General features: G+C 40.6%; 1 protein-coding gene across 1 annotated transcript in view; it reads right to left on the reverse strand.

Annotated features, from left to right (window-relative positions):
• Positions 1-27,005, reverse strand: part of sha (shavenoid) — a 146,048-nt gene extending 119,043 nt beyond the window's left edge. The window contains exons 1-2 of the mRNA XM_019062608.2: positions 26,125-27,005; positions 17,589-17,639 (exon numbers count right to left, since the gene is read on the reverse strand). The gene's annotated coding sequence lies outside the window, so the exon portion shown is untranslated. The remainder of the gene's footprint in view (positions 1-17,588; positions 17,640-26,124) is intronic.
• Positions 27,006-27,231: the final 226 nt, after the last annotated feature.

Raw genomic sequence — 27,231 nt, forward strand, 5'->3', positions numbered from 1 at the left:
CGGATTGGTGCCGTCACAGCGAATTCCTTATTAACGCAAAGAAATAAGTAAGAGATCAGTTTCTTGCAAATAATTCCGCTTTTCCTCCAAAAACATTTCAGTAAAATACATTCAATGTCTCGGATCAATCCGTACATCATGAACACTGAAAAAACGAGATTAGGGCTGGGCCCTAGAATTGCTTCACCTCCACCGCCACAGGGACAGGCCCTGCGCGGGTAAGGCCCAGCCCTACCTGGACAGGTTCTAGCTCTTACCAGGTAGGGCTGAACCCTGAAGTAGGTGGATTTGGGCTCTACGCGCGCCGGGCCTGCCCCTATGGCGGTGGAGGTGAAGCAATTTTACCTACCCGGTTAGGGCTGGGAACTTCGGTGCAGGTACCAGCCCTAAACTCGTTTTTTCCGTGAACCACGATGAAAATGATCGAAATCGTACAGATCGTATAATTTGCAAAATTTTTTGTTGATTTCGGCTAGATTTTCTCTGTTCACGGCAGCAATGTTTTGCTGTTTTTATCTGTGATGGTTAAAAATACGAGTCCTGAGTCGACGCTCCATATGTGACAACACAATAGCCAGCCAACGAGAAATGTCTTCTCTTATCCAACTGAGATTTTTATTTCCTTGCTCTGGGCGGTTTTTTTCAACTTTCCCGATCCCGTAAGAGGGTACCTTGATGAATCTATATTATCTATATTATACAGCTACAAGCAAAATCTTGGAAGCACTATTTCTGACGAACTGCCGGACCGATAAGGATGATCTTTACATGTATGTCATCTGTAGTAGATGTAGATGTGCAAAAAATTATGAAACCCCGAACTTTTAATGCTGTAGAGCTTTTAAAGCTTATTTCACTTAAGTCCAATGTTAATAGCGTGAGAGATATGTCGTTTCCGCTAGAAACGTCGAGGTGTGGGATTCTACCTGAGTGACTCGAATAAACAATAAAACAATGGAAAAGCTCGTGAAGGGCTCCTCATTCGAAGATTTGAGGAACGGTGCATCGCTCAGGGTGTCGGGGCGAGATTTGGTTGGACCCGGACAAAATTGCAAGAAAAGGTTTTTATACATCAAAAAACGCAGAAAAATCAGCAGAATCTGAATATCTAAAGGTCGCCAGAAGGCCGCAAAAATTTCACCCCAAAATGGCCGAAAAACTGAAAAAATTCCCAAAATTTGCACGTTTTTCCTCCTAAATTCCTATCTTGCGCCAAAACTATTGGTTTTAGCGCCAAATGTTACTGGAACAAATTTTTAGAGGATAAAATTTTACTATGGAAAACCTTGTTTTGAGGATCATACGGTGACATTGGACCCCAGAAAATTGCATCACAAAAAAATTGATAGTTAAGATCAATCGCGGATTTCATGAAAATGACCTATTTTCCTCTTGAACCGTTCAATTTAGAGTGAAAAGTTACTGAACAAATATTTTAGATCGTAAAATTTTACCTACGAATAATGCAAGAAGCGCCATCGTTTGATAATTTGAAGCCTAGAAATTTCATCGGAAAGGGAGACACTGCGGACCTCAAGTTTCCCATCGCGGAGGTTAAATGCAAACAGCATATGTGATAAACTGCGGGTGGTGAAATTTTGCGGTAAAACAGCATTATACATGATTACAGCAGATAGAGGCACCGTCAGCACTGAATTTTTTTCATTTATTGGACATGGGTACGGGGAGGGGGGCAGAGGAGGAGGTCAATAATGAACGACGTGTATCCGATATTCTCATGTGACTCTGTGATAGTCCGGGTATCCGAGCCGTTATACACAATTTCTCACGAGTTTTCTGCACTTTCCCTCGGAAATCGTTTTAATCATTTGGCAGATATTTAAGGCGTAGCTGCGGGATAAATTGTAGCAGGAAGCATCGGTGGACGGGGATGAAGGGGGGGGGGGGGGGGGCTGATCCCTTCTGTTTCTCCGGGCCATATTAAACCTGTGCAAAGAGAGAAGAAATTTACACATTTTAGGCACATGTTTGAAACCTCGTAAGTCACCACCGTCAAATGATGCAACGATGATTAGCACGTGTCCAAAACTTATGAACTGACCGAAACCGCGAATAGAACCGCGATAGAAATCACAGAGATTCAATGACGCAATACGCACATGCTTGAAACTTCGTATGTCATCATCGTCCGAAATTTTCAAAATTTACGGGAATAACGCGACTGAAAGTAACTGCTGACCATCTGCTGTGGTCATCAGTGCCTTAGACGGAAAACTGAGACGATGCTCTTAGCTCATCGTTCACCAAAATGCAAGAATGAACCCGTCTCATAGTTCGGTTTCGGGTTTTAGTAGAAATACGTGCCTTAATATCTTGTTGTGAAAAATCGCGTATCTGTGTAAAAAATCCCTCAGGAGCATGCGTTCTTTGGTCATGAAGTCAATGCAGATGAGAACTCTTTGCAAAAAGCCGCATGCATCTTCCGAAACAGTCGATGGAAAAATCGAGAGCTCTCAATAGAGTTCATTCGGCCCTTTTCTATTTCCATATGCAACAAATTCCCGCAAAAAGTCCCTGGTTTTCAATCAATATCTCGTTTTTTTCGGATTTTTTTTGGCAAGATGTTCTTCCCAAATGCGTGGAGAATCTGGAAATTCGAACTGGAGGCACGTACATTGGAGAGCCGACAATACTCTTGAGGAAAGGGTCACAGCACTTGATGCGTATTTTGCAGCTGCGAGAAAAGCGTGCATAATGAGGGATTAGCGCGGCCGCGACGCGCGGCGTCTCTTTCATATTTAGGAGCCCTAAGGCCCAATATATTTCATGTTGGCAAACGTTCATTCTTCAGAAATCCGTCATTCCGAAACAATCGATACAGCATATTATAAGATAACCTTGAAAATAAACACATATCAACAATACTATTGTAAGAGAATGAACGTTTTGTGGAACTGAATATGGTTCTACCATGTGTCTAAGCTGTGAGGTCCAGAAGGATCCTCAGATGATCCAATTTAAATTTTGCGGAATTAATGATAACACTCCACTTCGATTCATCCACATATATATTTGACTTGGAAGGTTACTCACTTTCATATTCTAAGATTAACTATCTGTTTTTCTTGCTCCCGGCAGACCCGGGAAAAGTTTGATCCTCACTATAAGAATTTCACGAACAGAACAGAAACTATCGTTCAAATGTATCTTCTTGCAACGACGCCTAAAAGATCTATCAAATGATTAAAACGATTTCCGAGGGAAAGTGCAGAAAACTCGTGAGAAATTGTGTATAACGGCTCGGATACCCGGACTATCACAGAGTCACATGAGAATATCGGATACACATCGTTCATTATTGACCTCCTCCTCTGCCCCATCCCCGTACCCATGTCCAATAAATGAAAAAAATTCAGTGCTGACGGTGCCTCTATCTGCTGTAATCATGTATAATGCTGTTTTACCGCAAAATTTCACCACCCGCAGTTTATCACATATGCTGTTTACATTTAACCTCCGCGATGGGAAACTTGAGGTCCGCAGTGTCTTCCTTTCCAATGAAATTTCTAGGCTTCAAATTATCAAACGATGGCGCTTTTTGCATTATTCGTAGGTAAAATTTTACGATCTAAAATATTTGTTCAGTAACTTTTCACTCTAAATTGAACGGTTCAAGAGGAAAATAGGTCATTTTCATGAAATCCGCGATTGATCTTAACTATCAATTTTTTTGTGATGCAATTTTCTGGGGTCCAATGTCACCGTATGATCCTCAAAACAAGGTTTTCCATAGTAAAATTTTATCCTCTAAAAATTTGTTCCAGTAACATTTGGCGCTAAAACCAATAGTTTTGGCGCAAGATAGGAATTTAGGAGGAAAAACGTGCAAATTTTGGGAATTTTTTCAGTTTTTCGGCCATTTTGGGTGAAATTTTTGCGACCTTTTGGCGACCTTTAGATATTCAGATTCTGCTGATTTTTCTGCGTTTTTTGATGTATAAAAACCTTTTCTTGCAATTATGTCTAGGTTACCCCCTTTTTTTTCGAATCTCGCCCCGACTAGGGTTCAAGGTTCAAGGTCCAAGGTATAAGGTTTAACTCAATTTTTCCTGCATTCTTCCGGCTTCGATTTGTGGCATTGGTCAATTTACTTGATTGCTGAATTTCTATTAATATTTACAGCAGATACAAAGCGAGACGGCAGGCGCTGCGTCGCGTCGGGACGGACCAAATATTTTTAACTCTTGACGGTCGAAATCCGATTTTTTTATTTTTTAAATTAAGTATTTAAAAATAACGTAATAAATGGAAATTTCTCCAGTAAGTAGACTGTGAAATTATGTACATCCGGCTATTCCTCATCATTTACAAATCTGAGTGTTACGTCAAAAATTTTGAAATCGACGTAGCTCGAACACAAAATGGTGTGTTAAAATGGAAGAACATTTTTGCCTACACATATGCGTAAAGGGCCCGCGAGGCGGGCCTGAGAGCGCGAGGCGCCCTCCCGGGGGTTGGGCCGCGTAGCGGTCAGGGGGCAGGGCCCCCTAGTATATTTTACCAGTGAAAATGTGCGACATTCTCGTTGAAGTTCATTCGACGTGCATTTCGTCAAATTGTGTACATTCTGGACGATCTAAGCTGTACTGCCGTGCTAAGGAAAAACGCCGTATGAACATTCGAGAGTTGCCAAATTTGCCTCGATAAAACATGCATTTTTGATGACATTCATGCACATTTTTCCTTAAAATTTTCAGACATTTTAGATTGCATTGTGTACAAACTTTTCTGAAAATTCTGGAAAAAAAATATTTACAAATTTCCCAGTAATTTCGGTTTTATCGAATTAAACTTGGTAACATCTGAAGGCGCATATGGCGTTTTTCCTTAGCACGGCAGTATACCTACTTATTTTCAACGACCAACGTGACTGCACTCACCGGACACCGGAGTGCGGAAAGAGAAGCTGCAAAGAGGACTCGTGGCACCCACCCTCGCCCCCGCCCCCCTCTCCAGCCGAGCGCCTCAATTGACGAATGGGTGATAATAGTCGGGTGAGATGCCCGCTACGGCATGGCATCGGCATTGCCGTTTTCCGCGGCGAGCGCGAGAATTGTATGAAAATCGGTTCTGCTCAATTTGAGGGGCCCCGGCCCGGCCGGTCACGAGTTCGGATGCAATTACACGGCTGTCCCTCTGGCTGGTCGCCCGCTCGTCCGTTTCGCCTCAGGGGCCCAAGCGCCCACTCCAGGGACAACTTTCAGACGAAGCCCTAAGCAACAACGCTGTCTTTTTATTTTATTTTTTCTGGACGAATGGGCTACGGACTTACGTCAATCAGTAGTAACTTCAAAAAAGAAAAAAAAATCATTCGAAACTTAGTTTAAAATCAATATGCATCGATGGATCGCGATTGGGTATACTAATAGATTCAAAATAGACAAGAACCACATTTTTCGTATTCTTCACTGATACTTTCGAACTTCTTACTTTTTCTTCTCATTTTCACCTCTTATCTCCTTTTCCCCTTTTTCTCGTTCTTATTTAACTCCCTTTTCTCTCTTTTTTTCCTTCTCTTCTATTTTCCTCTCCATCTCCCTTTCTTGTTCTCCTCTTTTCGACTGTTTACTACATCTTACAACTTATTTTTCGTTTTCTTTTTTTTCCACCGAAGTTAAAGTGATTTTTTTCAAGTTCTGGGCGGCATGAACGGACTGGCGTGGCACACGATATTCCGCATTGGATGCACATCAAGGTACCATAGCCAACACGATGGTAAATTGTCACCTGCATAAGCAGCAAGTTCCCCCTTTCCAGTTAATGAAGGGAAGAATAGGAAAGAGAGTAAGGATAATAAACGACCAAAATGAAAAAAAGAAAAGCCTGGAAGACCAAAAGTAAGACGAAGAAGGGAAAAAGGAAGAAAAATTGAAGAAGAAGACAAAGAAGGAGGAAATAAAGGCAAACAGAAAGGAGAGGAGGAGGAAGAAGAAGAGGATTAAGAGATAGAAGCAAAAGAGGAAGAAAATGATTAGGGGGGCGATAAGGAGGAGGAAGGAAAACGAATCATAATTTTCGTGTCATTCGCGAAAGACATGCATTCTCCAACTTCTTCTTCCTCTTCTTCTTCTTCTAACTTTTGACCAGGGTTGAGACCCTATTTTACTAGCCTCTGAAGTAAGAGAATACTGGTGATGAAACTTAATGGTCCCTCGGGGATGAAAGGCCAGGATGTGACCATCTCTTAAGCGGTCGTCCGGGTTGCCTCCGGCTGTGAGGTCGTCCTATACCATTACACCACTCGCAGTACACCGGACTATGATGCTAATTCTTTGCAGGTGCACGAAGCGGCAATACTGGGGTGGTGTACTCGTTGCGGCGCGGCATAGCGGTGCAATTGAAGACAGAGGAGCTGCAATTATACGCGGGAAATGATTACTCCGCTCATTCGCTCGTTGTATTAAGTGCGAAGGGCTGGCTTTAATAGCGCTCGGCGCGCGCTGCCCCAGCCCCGAGCTTTCTTCGCAGTCACACCAACTCTGACACAATGCAGATCGGTGACCATTCATAGGGAAAGGGACTCCAGTCCCAATATACAAAAACTCTCAATGGAGCTCTTGCACGCCACGAGGATTTGCGACCTAAGTTCTTGAGTCTATGCAAAATACCAAGAGAAACACGACGGTGGCACTGGTTTTCTTGAAAAGCAACTCCTATGGTCAATAAAAACGGAGGCCGTAATGGAGAGGATCCCTGGCATTTTGAACGCGTCCACCTTTTAGTATATCCATTTATTTTCGATGGAGCCCGTACGTTGCATGCCGCGGAGATTTGCGACTTTAGCATGGTTTCTTACGTAAAATTTTGTGAAAAACGCAATAATGCCGTAGCTTTCATCTGTAAAGACCTCCTAGGTTCCATTGAAGCTCTCAATGTTGAGGCCGTAATCAAAGGGATCTTTTGTGTTGTGAGGGAATCCATCCTTATATTCTTTTATTTTCCATGAGTTACTTGTATTGAATGCCTCAGACATTTTCAATTTAGTGTATAGTTCCTAAGGTAAAATTTTTCGAGGATTGAAATGTTGCCACTGGTGTCCTCTGAATCGAGCTCTCAAGCTCAAAAAAAGGTCTCAAAGTTGCGGCTGTATGGAAGGAGATCCCCCCCCCCCGCCCTATGTGACCTCAGATACTTGAGAAAAAGATGAATCTAGAAATTAATTCCTGTGAAGTATTCGAGTCATGTGTCCGAACTTTTCTCAACAGATCTCAAGCAATCTAAATTTTGATTTCGGAGTGTGTAATAAACAGCGAATCTTTTGCGCTTCGTAACAGTCGGCTTAAAACAAAAATCCGGTGCATGTTTAGATATGTGCTCCGCGGCAATGCCCTAAAAAGGCAAAACACCTGCCGGACTGGCCGAACGTGAAAATCATGATAGTAACGAGGAACGATGAGTCTGATAAAGTAAATAGCGGCAAAAAAAGGGGGTAAAAAGTGAGGATAAATGACGCGTAACCTGTAAACGACGAATAAAGGCAGGAGCACTAGTAATTGTGGCCTATAAAACGGACGGCTGAACATAATTTTAAGAGCAGCGCCCAAGTGCAGCCCGGCGCATCAAATAATAAATTACTCCGATGCAAGCTGCGCTAATTAGCGGATGATTAAATGGTCAGTGTTTGGCGCCGCTCCTCTCGGTTTTTTTAACGCCCGCCCCCTCTTCGCCCCTCTCCTCTTCTGTTAATCAGATCGTGTAACTTAGCACTCTACATGGGCTTGCGCATGCACAGAACATAGTCTCAAATGCGAATGCTTGCCTTCCTTCAGGGCCTTATCTTTATTTCATCGAAGTAGCCGCTTATATAGCCGTGTGAAATGAAGGTTTTTATTTTTTCTACCTTTTTTAACTTTGTCAGCACAAGAATGCTCTTATCGTTCACATGATACATAATATTTTAGAGACCCTGCACCGCTATCCTCCCTAGTTACATTGTAAAAGTTATTTTTCGAAGTCTCGGATTCGCGTGATGAAGACTGAGGTCCAAAGAGTTGAACAGTAGGCTTGGCAATCGTACCACCTCATTTGCAAAACTTCCCGTGGAAAAGGACTCACTCCGACATTCATCAATCATCATTTAGCGGATTTTATGGGCTACAAGTTGCTCATCAATCATCATTGAGCGAAAATAAACGTTGACCTCCAAACATAACTTTTGCCTCACCTGATCAGATTGCTCGTGTATTGTTACTGAGGTAAGTATGAAAAACAAATCGATCGTGAAACCAAACCACGTATCTCGGTTTGCGGCGGTGTAGACTTCCTGTCTCCCTCCGTTTTTGGGAAAAAGAACTACTCAACGTCAATTCTTAAAAACTCCCGTAACTATTCTTTTCTGTGCGAAGTAAATTCTAAAAAATGTTCCAGGAATATAATGTTTATTTTTTCTCCTATAAAAAAATAAAAAAGCAGGAACGGAGATTTTTAAACACCGCAAACGAGATACGTGGTTTGGTAGTTTCAACGTCGGTTTATTGTCTCTGTGTATACATCGGGTTTTGAAATGTGGCCTAGAAGTAAAAATGACTTAAAGATGCCGAATGAAACCACTAATGCTTAAAAATTTGAGGAGAAAGAAAAGAATCATCCATTCGGGTCTCGTTGTGTCGCGTAGAACCTCCGAACAAAGTAGCGCAAAAGAAAAAAGTTTCTTTCAAAGTTTTTTTGCTTCCCCCAAAAAATAAGAAGGGCGTTGTGGCAAAACTCAGTACGTTTCGATACCGTGAGCTTTATAAATAATGCTTGGTTATTCAGTGACCTCTTGATTTTCGCACGATTATTTAATATGATATGATATTAGTATGCAGTTCTGTATGAACAGATGCTTATTAGCATTACAGAACAGTTCAAAAGAGAGTTGTATTAATGCGGTCGAAATATCTGCTTGATTTATTACATTTTTCAAAAGGACGTGAGCAAGATTCAAATGTTGTATCTTACATTTCCGTGGTGAAATCCAGTCCACTTACTGTGGAGAAAAAATGTTTTAATCTTTCCATTCAATTGAATTTGCATTCGGCGTCTTTTTAGTGGTGTGCTCAGATCTGCTCAGAGAATTGATGGCACACTAAGCGTGAGAAAATAACTATTAAAAATACGCTTTTCAAAATATTAAGACACAGTTCTTTCACACTGAGTGTTTTGTATCCCCCCACCCTTTCCGGCCTTATTTTCAGAAACAATTCAAATTTAAAATCTGTTCGGTGAAAAAGAACTTTTGCGGAGTACCTTCCCCTAAAAAGGACACGGGGCCAAAAATATTTTTTCCTGTGCTCATACTTTCCTGCGCCGCGGTATGGAAATAGCAAGAATGTCAAGTGTCAAAGGCAGGCCGCATGAAATGACGTCAAAAATCTGAAACACTGAATCACGCCGCACGGGTCGACAAATCAGCGGTGGCAGGTGTCAAAATATCTCCATAAAAATCAGGCGAGATTCATAATTGCAATAGTGTGCGACAGTTTTGGATTCAGACGAAGCAAAGGTTTCAGAAACCGGATCCACATTGTCGGCAACGCCTGTAGATTAATTCTAAGAAGTGAATTCGCAGTGGGTAATTAATCAGATTATTTCCTTGATAGCTGCCCCTCGAAAATTTCACCGCAATGTGCGGTACACGATACCCTCTTTTGCGAAGCCAAAATGCCGCCACAACGCTTAAAGTTAAACGAGGGCAGAATTTTCAGCAATCCATCGTTAGTTGAAGACTCCTTCCCTCCCCCTCTCGTTGGAGAAAAAAAAGTAAAGCCATCAGCTCGGAGAGCAGAGGATTACATGGAAATACGCACTTGTAGGGGGAGGGGATCTAGGGATGGTTGCAGAGAGAATGGGCCATTCTGGAAATTTATTTTGGCCCTCACCTTAGGCAAAAAAAGTAAAAGGAGAATAAGGAGTCAGCGACAAGAAGGAGGATGAGCAAAATATAAAAACTACAAAATATGCAGTCCTAAAAATAATCACGAACGCATTGAAACACAACTTTGAGACCAATAGGTAGAATAATGGGATCAAAACGTTTGGTTATTTCGTTTTTAGGTCAAAATAATTGCACAGTCGGATGAATTTAACCGGATTCAGCCTATCTGCATTTCACGTTATAGATTTCTTTCCTATGGTTTATTTTTAACATAGAGCTAAACTTCTGAACGCCACAATTGTAAATGTACCCTAGAGTATGGAGAAATACACTCAATAAAATATATCATCTCTAATGTCGGAGCGAGCTCTTTGCAAACCCATGCCTACCTGACGGCAAAAATCTTCAAGATGGCAGCCAAAATCGAAAAGCGACCACCATTCTTCATCCGCTTTGAGTTAACTCCATATATTTATGCAAGTCATTAAAATTTGGCACCACTGACCCATACTCTGGTCATTATTAGGCGAATCTAAGCGTTGACTTTCTAGAGTAACGTTCACACTAAAGGGAGGATAGCTGTGCTGTCGTGCTAAGGAAAAACGCCGTATGAACCTTCAAGCGTTGCCAAATTTCCTTCGATAAACCACGAATTTCCTGATAAATTAATGAAAATTTTCCTTTCGATTTTTCAGAGAATTTTTTACGCAATTTCCCCTAAAATCCCTGAAAATTTCAAGGGAAAATATTCATAACTTTCCAAAAAATAAACATTTTATCGAGGGAAATTTGGCAACTCTCGAATGTTCATACGGCGCTCTTCCTTAGCACGGCAGTGTGCAAAGTCTCTATAATCTATTATACTATATTGTCTCTGCTCGCCTGAGCCTCTGAACGGATCCGCCACCGGTGGACGGACAAAAAGGGGGGGGGGGGGTGTCGGCGACCAACGGCTCTTAATCACAGTGCATAAAGTTAACAGGTGTTCCTGCTCTTTCACAGAGTGTGATTATACGCGGCGGATGAGACGCGGGCGGGACGGGGACGGCGAACACACATGCGGAGGGAGGCGAGAGGCTGATAGAAAAACGCTAACTCGTTGAGCGGATGATGAGCAGGAGCTGATCTGGAGTCTGGCGGCGGAAGGATGCGAGCGGAGGGCGTAACTGGTGCGGCAGTCCATCAGCGGTAGTCGAGGGTTCATGCCGTTTCCAGTTCGGCTTCCATCAGAAGCGTGGCGTGAATTGCGATATATCGATTGTTATGCCATTTAAACCTATGGTAAAGAATCGACTATTAAGGTGTTCGCTGCGAACACCCTGTTTATCGATCCTTTTCCATAGGTTTAAATGGCATAACAATCGATATATCGCAAAGCACGCCACGCCACTGGCTTCCATGTGCATGACTCCCGCCGTTGTCGATATACCAAGCAGTCATTTCGACTCAATTTTTCAAGGAGCAACTCCTAGTTCAGCGAGCCGATTATTGAAATTGATAGACAAAAGACATATGCAAAGAAGATATAGAGGTTATGGAGGGATTCTATTGGTGAAATCAGGTGGTTGCATAGGACAAAGGAGGTAGGTAATGGTAATAATCTAACTAACGGTAACCAATGATGGACCCTTTAGTTGGATTTTTTGCAATAAGGAACCATTACCTCTGGCTCTCCCATAAAAGCACATATTTGCATAGGGATATCAATTGCATGTATGTTGCTTCTAAAATGGGCCAGAAATAGTGGTTCCTTATTGCAAAATGTAATCCAGTTAGTCCAGCATTTTCTCCCTTAGTCTATAGAACCATCCATTTCAACCAATAGGTTCGCTCTATACTTCCCATGTCTTTTTTGTCTATAGCTTTGTCTATCGATTTCAATAATGAGCCCGCTGGTTTTTCTGGGTATCGCAAAGAGGAAATAAAAGTCCGCATTGCATAGCAAAATTGCGTGACCGCCTGCTCTTCCCACGCTTCCTTTTCAGCAAATCAGATACCCGACGATCACTTTAGAATTCCGTTTGGAAAATGACATGCGAAATCGAAACCGAATATTCTTGTTCAAATTCAGTAGATTTTACGGGAGAGAGATGTCCATGATTGACTTGAGTCAAAGTTCTCGACTACCTCGCTGACCCACGTGGAAGAAAATTCAAATTTCGGAAAAGCGGAATTGTAGATCAGGCTGTCACACACTTTTGCTATTTAATGCAAACTCTTATTTTCTCCTTGGGTTATTGGAAAATATAAGAAATTCTCTACAAGGTGATAAGAATAGTGCTAGGTCCACACTATTCTGTGGGATAATCAAGGCAAAGAATTCCCAAACATGTTCAATTTGAGTCAAGAATTTTCAGCTCTGCAATAATCAAAGCTTTATTAGCTTTAAAGGTTGACTTATTCAAAGCAACCGCACACAGCCCTTCCCTGGTAAAAATTGGCAGTAGAATCTGTGTTCCAAAATACGATGGACCTACAGCCGGCTGTAAGATTTCCAATAGCTTCTATAGCCGGCTACACAATTTCTTATAGCCTTTTATAGCCGATGGCGATTAAGCAACAGCCAGGCGATAAAGTGTATGCTAAACGTTACTAATTACGGATGCTAGGACATAGTGAGTTTTTGGAATACTGCTCTCTTTTTGGGCCGTAGTATCTTGATTTATTTTGCGAGAAAAGCTCTGTACTTTTGATGGATGCCTGCTATTACTAATATATTAGAGGGCCTTCAGTTTCGTATGATACTGTGCAATACTTCTGGTGTGAAGTAGTTGCTTCAAGCGCCGCGGCACGCGGCAGGCGGGCAGCCAGCGCAAAACGCGCATTGGCGCCTACTAACCTAACAGGGATACTTCACGCGTTGCGCAATGCGTGAAGTATCCCTGTTAGGTTTGTAGGCGCCAGTGTGTCGCCGCTCCGCTTTGTGTTAGGCTCTAATATTTAATCTGGCGGAGTCAGCGTTTTCCAACTCATGATTTTGAAATGTTTGCACTTTGCACATCCTGTATGGATTATTCTCATTTTAATTGATGAAAAAAATATGTATTAAAGGAAAATATAATGTGTGTTTTGTAAATATTAAGGTGGTTCCGTATCAAACTTAATGATTTCCAAAGCACACGAATTTCTACACAATTTCTTATAGCCTTTTATAATTGATGGCGAATAAGCAACAGCCAGGCGATAAAGTGTAAAGCCCGGCGATAGGAACTATAGCCCGGCTGCATAATTTGTTATCGCTTTGTATAGCCCGGCCGTATGATTTTCTCCGCATTTTACAGCCAGCTATATGATTTTCTGTAGCCTTCTTTAGCCGGCTATAAGAATTCCTATAGTATTTTGAAACGCAGCTCTTATCGCCAATTTTTACCAGGGTTCTTCTCCATCCTAAGAGCTGGACCGGATGGATAAGACGAAACATTTTTTAAACAAATCTCAAAGCCTTCAGCGTGAACGCAGTGACCAGTATACTCAAGCAAAATTGGATACCACGTCGGGCCTTTGCGGAGAGGCCATCGACGGGTCTCAAAAGTCTTTGTCAGGTGTCAAAGGCGGCGCACGGCGCGACCGCGCGACTGGAATAAAGTCCACTGATCGGTGGCTAGATTGGTCACCGTTCGCCGCTCGCTGTTTACCGGTTACCGGTGATTGGATACTGGTCGGCTTGCGCATGCGCGCGGCCCAAAAAGCGGAGAAATGACCGCGGGCGCGAGGACTTGACCGTTGACAGGTCCCATGTCCAGTGTCGGCCCTTGCCGGCGGCGGCTGTTCCAGTCAACGTATGATGACGACCATTATACTAACCTTGCTGAGGTAGATTCTAACCTTACTTAGATGGATTCACGAGATTTGGCACAGAGGACGGAGGTACGGAAACCCTAGATGTAACCATTAAAGTAATTCATGAATTCATTACCCGAGTTGTTCAAAGGGTGAACTACCTGTACAGAATATTCTGAGAAATAAGAATGTGCTGGGCACTAGAATCTGCACCTCATCATATGTGGCGGATGGTGATTTTGCTCTACTATTCCAGTCCACACTTGCACAGCCGGCACGGCGCCTGTCCTCAGCACATTCTTCCTGTTATACTGCCGTGATAAGGAAAAACGCCGTATGAACCTCCAGGCATTGCCAAATCTCCTTTAATAAATAACAAATTTCCTGGTGAACTTATGAATGTTTTAATTCCCTCTAATTTTTCAGATAATTCTGTTCGCGATTTCACCTGAATTCCCTGAAAATTTCAAAGAAAAATGTTCATAACTTTCCTCAAAAATGAACATCTAATTGAGGGAAATTTGGCAACTCTCGGATGTTCATACGGCGTTCTTCTTTAGCACCGCAGTACAAGCGAAACGTTTTTCTGCACTCCACCACATCCGAAGGAGGGCAGAGCCAATTTAATTTGATTTTTCTCCGTGAATGGACGCAGAAATTATGCTCATGTTTTACTGACCAATGAGGTGTAATAATTATAATCTTTCATATAAATGATCACGTTTTGATTATAACCGCAAAGGACCTACGGTGAGACTTAAACGCAGGGTTAGAAAAATAAACTCGATTAATGTCATTCAATCAAGATACAACAATCAACCTGCAGATCTTTTCATCGCCTCTAACACATTACGCTGGAGTTAAAAATGTGGCATACATTGATGGGATGTATTTAATAAGAAATGCACCGACTTCATTGTGTCATGGGCCGATGTCACGCATGTATCATAATGGGTATCAGCGCTTGGGGCAAATTTAGTAGCCTTTGGTTATTTTTCCCATTGAAAAAGAATTTTGATACGCGCGCAACGGGCATCTTGTGATTCGTGCAAAGCAGTGCTCCAATTGTGGCAAGTGGGAAACGGCAATCCAAGAGAGACCCAACAGTTAGTCCGTCATTTCCCCCCTAAGTCTATGAGAACCGCCCCTCTCAACCAATAAGAGCACTACATACTCTCTACGTCTTCTTTGTCGATCGCTTTCTCTATCAGTTTCAATAATCAGTCCTCAGTTAAAAGAATACCTGAAAAAAAGAAAAAGCCATGCGCCTGAAGATGCTGGGACTTTGAAATTTAAAAAAAAGGGGTACCGCGCCATACGCAAGTTTCGTTGTGCTTTGGAGTGTGAATGCAGTGCCGCGAAAGAACCGCCAGGGGAAGCGAAGTGGAGGTGGGGTAGGGGGCGCGGACGCTGCGCTGGCCGCTTTGGCAGAAGAGTGACAAGAAGCCGCGAAAACTGGCGGACGGCTATAAAGGTCAACGCATGGAAAGCCCCGAGGTGAAAGTCCTCAAGATGCGAGGAAAAGTTGCACAACAAGTTGCAGCGGCCGGGGCCTCGGATCTCGGATCTAGGATCTTGCATCTCTGGCAATGATTGATGCAGTTAGCTTACTAATTATAACGGCTGCGTTTGAAGACCAATCCAGGAACTTGATTCCAGTACTTAGGGCAGTTCGATAAACGGGATCCCCCTACCCGCCCTTCGGCTCGTCCGAACTGGTTTACACGTACTCGGACTGTTAGGGCCAGGGTCGCCGTCGAGGCCGGGAGGCCGGGAGCGGAGAGGCGCGGCGCGGCGCGGCGCGGCACGGCACGGCGGTCCGCTCTATTTCTTGTAAAAGCCGAGAGAAAAACGGCGCGAACTCTGTAAAGGGGCAAAAAACACGCGGCACGACTTATCGGATATTGGCGACCTGCGACATTCCCACCGGGTTCAGCAATCCACCCCGGGTTGCCACCTTCGTCGGCCGTGCCAAGAAAGAACGCCTCCTCACCATTCCAATGTCGCCAGATTTCTCCTGATACTGTATTAGTCATTTTTTTAAAATGTATGTTGCTCACATACAGAAGACGAAGAAAAAGAAGGGAAAATAAGAGAAAGACTGTGAATAAAGGACATGAAAAGAAAAATAATTAGAGGAGCAAAAGGAAGAATTCATTACTTTTCTTTTTCTTCCTCTGTTTGCCTTTTTTCTGCTTCTTCCTCTCTCTTTTTGTATCTTCTTCTTCCTCGTCCTTATTTTTCCTCTTTTTTCATTCCCTTTTTCTCCGTCTTTGTCTTGGGGTCCCGAAGACTCCAGTCAAGTCAAATTATAGTTAATGAGGTGTGTCCCAAAATCTCGAGGAAAAGTGAATCGCATTCAGCATGTGGTGACCAATGCAATTACAGAGTTGTGAAAATCGTGCATCTTCATCTTCGTCTAAGAAAAGCCTCAACTATCAAATGCTTTTTGTTTTTCTACAAAAAATTCTTAATTTTAAAGAGAAACGTTTCCGTATTACTTTAAATACATTAAATTTTTTTGAAGGCAAATAATAAGTTTCACGACTTTGAAAACACTGTAATCGCAATGGCTCCCTTCCGCTCTCCCCTAAATGCGATCTACTTTTCCCTCGAGATTTTGAGACACACTTCATTAACTCTAGTCTGACTCGACTGAGGTCTTCTGGACTCCAAAACAAATATGGAGAGGGAGGAAAGGAAATAAAGGAAGAAAGAGACGGGGAACAAGAAGATACAAAAGAGAGAAGAAAAAAGCAGAGGAAATGACAACAAAGAGGAAAAATTAAAGTAATAAATTCTTCCTCTTCCTCCTCTAATTATTTTTCTTTCTTTATTTCCTTGTTTTCTCCTTCTTTCTCTGCTTTTTCTTTCTTCTCTTTCGTCTTCTGTCTAGGAGAAACATAAATTATTTGTATGATGCTCGCATGCTCACCATAAAATTGATCAACGTTTTATCCGAGAAATCTAATTTTTAACTTTTAGTTCGTTCAATTGGACTGAATTTTGTAATTTGGAACTATAAATTCTGACTCATCTGAAAAAAATACTTATGTGTTTAGGGAAACTAATGGCTCATACGTTGTTTTTAAACCGGGCAAGAATTTCTAGTTCCAAATTGCAAAATGCAGTCCAATTAATAATCAATCCAGCCACATGCAAGTATCCGAATTCAGACTTCAACTCTGGCAACTCTGGATCAACGATCTATCTTTGATTAATTTACGGCTTCGGTTTTGCTTGCCGATCGTGTCATAACTTCTATTGCTGAGTTTTCTCTCCGCATATTATATTTTTTATTTGATCTTCTTTCCTATTTAACACTATTTTCTTAATGTCTATGATATTCCAGAGGAATTCAATTCAAAAGAGGCTTTGGGTTGGAGAGTTGCGCCCCTTTAGATACTGAGCATAGAAGTAACTGTTCTGAAATTACTGTTTTGATATTTACTACATGAAATTTTGCCGCCGCTTATTTGCTCTTGGATGGCTAGAAGTCAAAAACAGATTTTTAGCGAGAAAATTTTAACTTCTGGTCTTTTAAATGAACATGCCCGTTATTTCAAGGTAACCAGTGACCGGTATAAAGTAAGGTGAAATTTGAAGCTTCGTCAAACAAACTGATCAAGCAGCAACAAAGAATAATTCAAAATTCAATGCATTAGAACGTTAATTTTGAGAAGTTGAGAAATTGGCAATTTTGTATGGGAAGATTTAGAAAGTTTTATATTTAGATGCTGAACTAAATTATTTTTACTCATAATCTCACGATAGTGGCTCCAACTTTTCTGAGAGCTAAGAATCGACGATTTTTTTGAATTTCCCGTTAATTTTAAAAGCAAATGGCTGTCACGCAGTAGTTTTTTGCTTTGACATTTTTCAAGAAATGTTTGTAGTTATGGAAAAGTGATTAAAAGAAGTGTTGACTTACATGAAATTTGTCCTACGAATGTCACGAGCGAAGGAAGTCTCCGGTCTTCACCTGAAAAACGAAATTCACATTAAAAGATGTAGGTACGTATGAATGAATATTTTGACATGCCTAAGAGATGATGAAGTGTCGTTTATTATTTTAGTTAATTTGTTACGAGCAACTGAGAATATTAGATCGGATCTGCGAGGCAAATTCCGAAACAACCCCATCACAAGTATCATCAGTTTTTTTTTTTTTTTTTTTTTTTTTTTTTTTTTTTTTTTTTTTTTTTTTTTTTTTTTTTTTTAGAAATAATAATGAAACCAAAGAGCTAGGAAATCTGCGTATTTTTATGCAGATTAACTTTTCTTTTCTTGCCAGAGATTGGTTAGAGAATGAGGCTTGAGGTTGCCATGAGTCGGTCATACATGTACAACTTGAGGAAGAATGAAATGCAACTGGTAAGACACGTGCGCCTTCATCTGGTAACAATACCACTTGTGGTGCTTGTATTAACCTGTGACGGGTTGAACTATGAGAAAACCAATGCGAGCACCGTATCAAGGATTTAAAACTTCTACTTTTTCGTTTTTTAAAATTTATTTAGAATTTAAAAATAATAATTTTTTTTAAATCCAAAATAATTTTATCAAAGATTTGTACCTTTGTCGTCGATGACATAATAAATTCTCCTTGAAATAAACTAAAGTTCATCCGAATTAAACATTTCTTCGGTAAAATTGTTTTCTCTCTTTTTTAAAAAATTGTCTTCAAAAAAGAAAATTATGTTTTAACTTTAAAACATGTATTTCAAACATTTTTTTTTCGGTGCACCGTATTATCCATACCAACCTATCGCCCGTTTTGAGGCGCTGATACACCAAGCAATCTTGGCACCTAAAACACTCGGTGAAATGATGATGAAAAGATGATTGCCGCTAACGAAACAATTACCATGCCGCCTTTCGTCTCTTTACACATTGCCAAATATTAATCTAAGTGTTTTCATTTTACTACAAATTCGTGCAATAATTGATAGGATATTTTGCAAAATACATCAACCTCTCATACAACGCGTGAGCCGAAAATTTTGCCCCAATCAAAGGTGCTATCCACGAATTTTGCTGACGGAAAGAGGCGGACAGCTAACCTCAAGTTAAACTTTGTTTATCATTAATTAAAGTAAGTAATTGACTCAGTCAGTCTGCTCCCCGCGGCTTTTTAAAGTGCACTGTTACCTTGGTTAACAGTAAATGATAATATCTAAATCGTGCGTGTGCCTCATGGATAAATGCGGCAAAATTTGGATGCTCGCAAAAATTTGGCAACTTATGTATCCAAGGCGTTTTAACGTCAACCAATATTTTGATGCACGTCACACGTAGGTTCCCTTCGGTCAGCCGTTTTCTGATTAGCTCTTAATTATAGCCTTCCGACAACCTGGCATAATTGCCAGTACACCACGAGCCGGATCAGGGTACCCAAATGTTTGTGAGAAACCGCCAATTTTACATCGTATTGTGGATATTTCACGACGGTTCGGCAATAATGTGTTCAATTACGTGTGTTTACTTTTCTCACGTGAATCTAAGGTGAGAGCAGGTAAAACAAGATTGGCTAACGATATAATGGCTTTATTTAGGATATGTTATATTATAGATGTAATTTTCGACGTCTGCGGTTTCACACTCGCAAACTGAAAAAGATGCGAGGGGCGGATTTGAACTGTTATTTGGTGTCTCATTTTAAACTGAAATTATTCGCAGTTTCGTGCATTGGATCATTAAAAATTCAACCAAATTGTGAGTAAGCGGCTAGTTTCAGAGAAAAATTGGGGGTACCAGTACCTGCAGATTTGAGGTTTCCGAAACTACAAACATCAAAATAGAAGCACAAGTTAACAAGAAAAATATATGAATAAACAAGATATACTTTATTTTCAATGAGCGCTTATAATTCGCGTGTTTTCAAATTCTAAGATGTCACGGGACACGAGAAAGGGTAAAAGACACTTATTACATTACATGGTAACATTGTGAAGGATATCCAAAATGTATTGCCTAAACTTGAAAAATGAAGTGCCAATCGAATCTTTTAAAATTTAGATTTTATGACTACATTTTCTTCAGAAAATCATGCCTATAATCTTGCGTTTGAAATGTAATATTCGTATATTTAGATGAAAATAAAAAAAATTATTAGAGTTTTAAAGTCATTGAAATTTTACAGAGTTAATTTCAATCCAAAAATCAAATACGACACGAGGTCGTGTTATTTTTACGATTTGTTTGACATCGATTAAAAATTCTCGAATCGATCTTTTAAAATTTTGAGTCAATTTTTTTATCAGTAACCTTAAGTTTTTACAATATTGGAAAAAGCTTCTAGCTCAAATGCGGTTTTATCAAATGATATAGGTTTAACACCGTTCTTCTGATTTGCGGATTATCTTTTTTATGAGCTTGAAATACTGAGAGACTTTAACGCCAGGGAAGAAAAATAGGGCAGAGTTACTATTGAAACTATCGCAACTTGTTTAAAGAAAAAAGTAACATTCTCTGTGGGACAGTGTAAAAATACCCTCTATCCATCTTTGAGTCTTAATGCCAAGATTAGTAATTCAGGTAATCCAATTTCTTGCGCCGTCAGCCAGCGAGCAACTCTTCCTCCATAATTCAAACACTTGTCACATTAAAATGTCATGCCACCTCCCAAAACTATACCACAAATTTTTTACAGCTTTTTTATAAACTACTTCTGGTGACTTTATAATGTTATTCTAGTCATTCTAATTGTTTTAAAAGGCTGATGTTACCAAATGGTGTCATTAAACTTTTTTTAAGCACCGTCTTACTTTAATTTTAAAGCCTTATCTGCGTGTTTTAATCCAACTCAATCAACTCATGATCATTGAAACAAAATTCGCTGAGTGGGGCTGTTGCACATGGTATTTTAAATTTATGCTTTTAAAAATAACAGGATTTTCATTTTACCGTTCCTTTTGTTGGCGAATTTTTTCCGAGGAAATGACTTTCAAAGTCGCGTTACGGATCATTCCGCTTTTTGAGATTTTTTGGTCTTACTGGTCATCTAGTATCAACGATTTTCCTAGGATTATAACTGACAAAGAGGTAAACGACGGACATCTATCTCTGATTCTTGGAAATAGGTGGCAGAAATTGAGTAAAATTTAACTTTCGATAAAATTCAGTAGTTTCCGGCAATTTTGTAAAGTTTTGGCCCTTTCCGAGGGACTTGACAGTTTCAAGACTCGACCGAGCTGGCACTTCAACAACGCAACCGTTTAAGCGACCCAAGAACCAAAGAACCCACTTTGTCTCAAGTTTACTATCCTAACAATGCTAACGTTATTCCCTGGCTCTTGAGCCGAGAGTTAAGTGGGTGTCGGTAGCTTTGCAGACACTTTATCAGGTCGGTGGGAGCATCACTTAGTCTGGTGGCGGATTGGTGCCACTTTCCGGATATATGAGAAAACAATCAGTCAAGGGAAACGCGTAGGGCGCAGTACGCAAGGCTCGGACGCAATCATAACTAACTCAGGCTAAAGGCTCCGTCGCGCGTCGGCCCTGCCGGCTCTGTCGCCCGCACTAAATCAGCCAATGGGGATGCTGCTATTTATGCGGTGTCGTCTCCTCGCGTCGAGTCGCGTTCATCTTCCAAGTGGTATGCTAATTCATTACACGCCACCTGTGCGGCGGCGCACAATGGATCGAATCAATGGGAGCGGTCAGACATGAATTTTTTGATTAAAAGCGCAAATTTAGATGTTTATTTCATCATATTTTAAATTTTGATGGGTGATTCATAAAGAAAATTTTAGGAAAAACCCAATGGAACCATTTCTAAGATCTTAACATTTTGTAAAAACGGAGTTAAGAGCTTTTAAACTTTCCAAATTTTGTCCGACCTCTCCTATTGACTCGATCCACTGCGCGGCGCGGTATCCGTATAGGAGGAACGCCGTAAGAGCATTCAAATCGATGGCCAAAATGCGAAACCACGTTTCTCCATTTGCAACGTTGTAGATTTTCTCTCGTATCTTATTTTTTTTTTAAAATCTAGTCGGTGTCATTTCTTGAGCACCTCCTTGATTGTTTCCTCTGTTAGGAGAATATGCTGCATAGATTTCAAGCTGTGAAATTGACGTATTTTTCCTCAAAAGAAGTAAAAGCGGAAATTTTGAGGCATTGCAATGGAGACGGTTCCGCACTTTTGGCCGTCGGAATGCCACCAAATGTCGTCCAATAAAATTATTATTTTGAGGAAAATGTATGAGTATTGAGTATACATATTTTGGAAACCCCGTATGACATATTCCTGGTAGTGCGTAAGTTACTTTTGCAACTCAAGATTTGCCAAACTATGATTGGTGACTAGAGGGCCGAGCAATTAGTTGGTTTAGCAATCCTAGTTTAATTTGCAAAAATTCGCTTAGCAAAACGTATGTACGCATCAAACGCACCTCGGCATTTATCATTCAGCATTTAACGATTTTTTTTTTATAAATTTTTGCTCGACAAGTTGCCTATCAACCATCATTGGGCAAAAAGTAGCGTACCTCCAATAAATTTAACTTTATCCTCACCTAATTGGACCGCGTTTAGTAGAAAGGAACCAAGCCACATCAGCTATATTGCCAAATTTAACTGGACATTTTAATTTTTCACAAGAGAACGTACGTGCGGATTCCTTTGAAAATGTTAAGACATTTACGTCGTATTATGGTAGAAAATTTACTGAAATTTGCACAAAAATCCGCACAACCGTTTTCATGTAAAAATCAAATCGCTGCATTAAATTTTGCGATATCTGGTGTGGCTTGGTTCCTTTCTGCTTATCGCGGTCCAATTACATATTGCTTAGATTGCTAGTGCGGAGTCTTTGAAATTATTATTTCTGAGTGTTTTATTTTCAGAAAAATTTAAAAAGAAATCGTTATTTTCTATAAAATTGACTTGGCAACGCCTGAAAGTTTTCAGTATTTTCCCTTAATGCGGCAGTATTATAAGGTCCATTCATAGCGACCGTGTGCCGTGTGCCCGGCGCGCGATGAGAATCCCTAGGCGCGATAGAATCGGCGCTTCGCCCATTAACCTATTGTCGAGGAGGCTTCCCGGTTCCGTCCGGCAATTGGACGATTGAGAGAACGGCTTTTATTGGCTACAATCCCTTCGATCTCGATTCACATTTCTAAGGTCGTTTTTATGAATATCCCGCATTGGGGCATGCCGAGTCTTAGATGATTCTGGCAATCGACGACGTTCCTTGTTTTACACGTCGGAGCATGTATATTTTGCAGTGGCGTGGCGTGAATTGCGATATGTTGATTGTATGCCATTTAAACCTATGGAAAAGGATCGATGAACAGGGTGTTCGCAGCGAACACCTTAATAATCGATTCTTTACCATAGGTTTAAATGACTGAACAATCGATGTATCGCAATTCACGCCACGCCACTGGTATTTTGAGGGTCATGCAGATAAAACCTGCGACGGCGCACAGTGGATCGAATCAATTATAGAGGTCGGGCATTACATTTTTTACTAGAATTGCAAATTTTGATGTTCATTTCGTCACATTTTAAATTTAAAGAGGTGCTACCAGAAGAAAATTCTACGAGAAAACCAATGGAGCCACTTTCAAAACCCCGAAATTTTGTACAAACGGAGTTATAAGCGTCTAAAGTTTCCAAATTTTGTCCGACCTCTCCGATTAACCCGATCCTCTCGACAAATGCCTGTAGTCTTTACTTTGAGACCTATGTTTGCGGGCCTGTGAGCAGGAAACCTAAAGGGTCTCGAGGCGGCTGCTCTGAAGAAGGGGAGAAGGTTCTTCACGAGTTGAAGCGTGAGAGTTATTTAAGCTATTACGGATATAAGGATTTGTAGACGGACGAAAATTACCCTCAATAGGTTCTAAAAGTTGATTTTGAAAATGACCTCCGTTCTTCTCAAATCAGTTCAGGTTTCTTCAAAATAATTCGAACTCTCTCCAAAAACCAAGGTTTATCAAGATAAATCTATCTCCTGGAAAATTTGTGCATGATAGAGGAAAATAATGTCGTTTTCTGATTCAGCAACAAAATGGACGGAGTGGAACTTGTTTCTAATACCCAACAAATCTATCCTAATATCAAGGCGTATCCAGTTGAATGCTCTATAAAATAATTATTAATTATTTATTTTTACATTTTAAAAATTATTATAAAAATGGGTCTTTCAATCAAAATTTAAAAAATATAATTTTTAATTTTGAAAACCAAACTTAAAGAACACTTGTTTTACATTTGGAAAAGGTTTAAGCACCAAAACTGAGATTGTCCGAATTGTTTTCTAAGATTACTTAGAATAATTGCTCAGCTATTTCTTAAAAAAAAACATTCTAGGGTTTAAAATGAAATTTTTTTAAAACAAACTTGCATATCGGTGTGCAATTTTCCCACCCTTCCTGTCACAAAATAATCGGATTAGCTTTAACTGAAGGTTGATATACTTTGCATGATTGATAACGGAATAAATGCGGAGACGAATCCACTTGACACCGTACGGACCGTGCCCATCGATAATGACCACAGTTTTCATTATGAAAGATAATTTTGTTTCGTAGTTTTTAATTAAGACTCTTTCGATCGGTAGGTAGCAAAACAAAGCTAGAGATGATCAAAAGTGCTCAAAATTTAAATAAGATCAAAAAGAAGAAAGACTAAATTTGCATTCCTGTATCTCCTCTGTCCAGAGGCATTGGCTGAGGAACATCGAATAATAGCAGTAAATCGAATAATTTTCATTAATCGACCGAATAATGAAAGAATCATCTTAAATAAATGATACCTATCCGAGTGCTAATCATATCACCGCCGAGACTGTATTTTGTCCTCTCCTCTAATACCTGCACGCGGATGCTTGGGCGATTTTGCAGACTCAATTAGGTCAAGGTGTCTCCTTTTTCTGTGCCCTGATTACAACGAAATTGAAGTTTCGATCTCAGTTTTTACGAACATTTTCGAGTTTAAATTCACTAAGGATGTAAATTAACAAATGACTTCGCAAATTATTCTGGGTTAACGTTAACTCCCCCCCCCCCCCCCCTTCGTTCTGGGTTACCGGACTATCGTGCCCATCTTCTCTTCTTTTTGTCGTCCCCAGACGAAAGAACGTAAATCTATTTCAATTTCGTAAAATTTTCACTCGTTATTTGTATCTACGCAAGGAAATAGTTGGCCATTTCTCCCTGGAAGTAACAATGTTTTTTACCCTCGAATAGAGTTCCGTTCCTTCGTTTTTGGCACGCATACTTGCATCGTACTGGCAATAAGCAACCCTCCCTAAGGGTCACGATTAAAGTTTATGTGAATATTGACGAGGGTTCTTGAATAGTCTCATTTACGAGCTCAACAACATACCGCAGTCAATTTTACGATCAAGTTGAGCATGCGCGCTGGCTGAAGAGTTACCGACCATTACAATTACATTCTAAATATGTTTTACAGTGAATGATTGATTGAACTCGCTATTACAGAGAGGGTGGCTGTTTTTTTAAAATTTTATTGGTGCCTTCAGAGATTCACGAAAGGTTCAAAAAAACTTCCTGCTCTGTCAAAAAATATTTTATGAACGACGGATTAATCGAAACATAAGTATTGAACAATTGGCAAAAACTCCGAAAAAGGAAATGATTCGTGGGTATTTTGAAAAATTACAAATTGAAATATCCTTACCGTATAATTTATCTCTCAAAAAACGAAAAAAAAAAAAAAAGTGAATTAGGCGCAGGATCAAATCTGAGCTAGGACATTGCGTGCATCACAATAATTGACGCATTTAACTGCAAGTTCTCGATTTTTTTCATTCAAATGCAAAAAAAATTGTGTGGTGTATAAACCTCTCAAATTTTAAATTCAATTATTCAGTAATTTTAAAAATTCTTTTTCCTTCTTATTCAGTGAGTTTACTAAAAAAAATCTAAATTTCCTTTTTTCATTATCTTCTCTGATAATAAAGACGGGAAAAAAAGAAGCCTCGAACATTAGGGGTAAAACAATTTTACGGATTCATCTCCTTTACTTATTTAAATTCATTTTCCACGGCAAAGTCAGTACCTAAGTCATTAAAACATTGGATTTTTTGAGCCTTATATAGCTTTACAACAAAAATAAAGGGAAAATTACGACTGAAAGTGTATTTTTCACACGCATGGATTACCCACTTTGTATGCTAGTGCATCATTTTCAGTGTAAACAACAACTGCTCCAAGAAAAAAGTGTGCTCGAACGTTTTATTTTAGAAACAACTCTTAAAATCGAATATCAACTTAAAGTTATTCACGCACGTTAAAATTTACCTACGAAACCTGCGTAACCAAACTCACAGACCACGAAAACAACGAAACGAAAGTAAAAAGTATAATAAATTTGTCGCCACTAAAAAAGGGACTGACAAACGCGCGATTTACGAGCACTGCAGCTGGAAAATCAAAAAAGCGCCCCAAAAAGTTTTTTTTAAAAAAATAATTGAAAGTAATTCAGAAGCTTACCTTTTTATTCCTAGTTTTGATATTGTAACCGGGCAAAAACAGTCATAGACACAAAGCAAATCGACTTGCGTAACCAAACTCACAGATCACGAAAACAACGGAAACGAAAGTAAAAATAAGGATAAGAAATTTGTCGCCACGGAAAAAAAGTACTAACAAACGCGCGGTTTACGAGCACTGCGGCTGGAAAATCAAAAAACGCACCAAAAAGTTTTTTTTAAAAAATAATAATATATAAAAAAAAGTCCTTAGTGAGCCCACCGGACGGTCAACCGGGAACGGTTCCGAACGATGTCACGTGGAAAATCGGACTTTGGGAGGACCGAAAAACTACGAGTTGACCATCCACTCATACGCACAATCTGGTGTAAGACTTGGAGAGTCCGGAGAGGGAATAAAAAATCTCGGTGAGGGAATAAAAAATCTCGCTGAGTTTGACTCTTATCGGGATGAAAGGGTTTAGCTGACTGTCAGCACAAGGCGCAGTGGCTGATACCGCGTATCTTTCACCTGAGCGGAGCGCAGTGGCGCGAGACCCAGGTCCGCGAGCGTTCGTCTCTGTCCCGCAGGTGGTCCAGCAGACTCCGTCTCTCTCCTCTCCCGAGATGTCCGGTGCCCGCTTCCTTGTAGCATCACTTGACGCAATGTCAATAACACTTGACTGATCCCTGCTCTACCGCTCCGTGCTCGGCTTTTCGCGTATTGTGTGCATGATGGATTCTCAATGGAACGGTCTTCTGGTCCAGTTCTGCCGCTTCCGCGCAACCCTCGCCACTGTGTTGTCGGTTGGCGTCCTTTTGTCGCAGACAGAGACATTTTATCGTCACCATAATAAAATATGGGTGGTTGTCGTAAACCGAGGGGGAAATGATGGGGAACTATAGGGATGATTGGGTTACCGTTGGTTAGTCTATTACTTACCTCCTTTGAATAAAGCGTAATCTGCGGGGACTCTGTCGGCCCCTGGTAGGCTTCTGTCCCTCACCAGGTTGTCCCTCGGGGTTTGCCCTGCAGATGGTGGGTCACGACCAAGGAGTGCTCCAGGGATTGTGCTCCTGGGAAGGTAGTGCCGCGTAGGGTGGGTCCTGCATCAGTTTCTCTGTCTGG

Source organism: Bemisia tabaci, chromosome 1 (assembly GCF_918797505.1).
Source record: "Bemisia tabaci chromosome 1, PGI_BMITA_v3".
NCBI lineage: Eukaryota > Metazoa > Arthropoda > Insecta > Hemiptera > Aleyrodidae > Bemisia > Bemisia tabaci.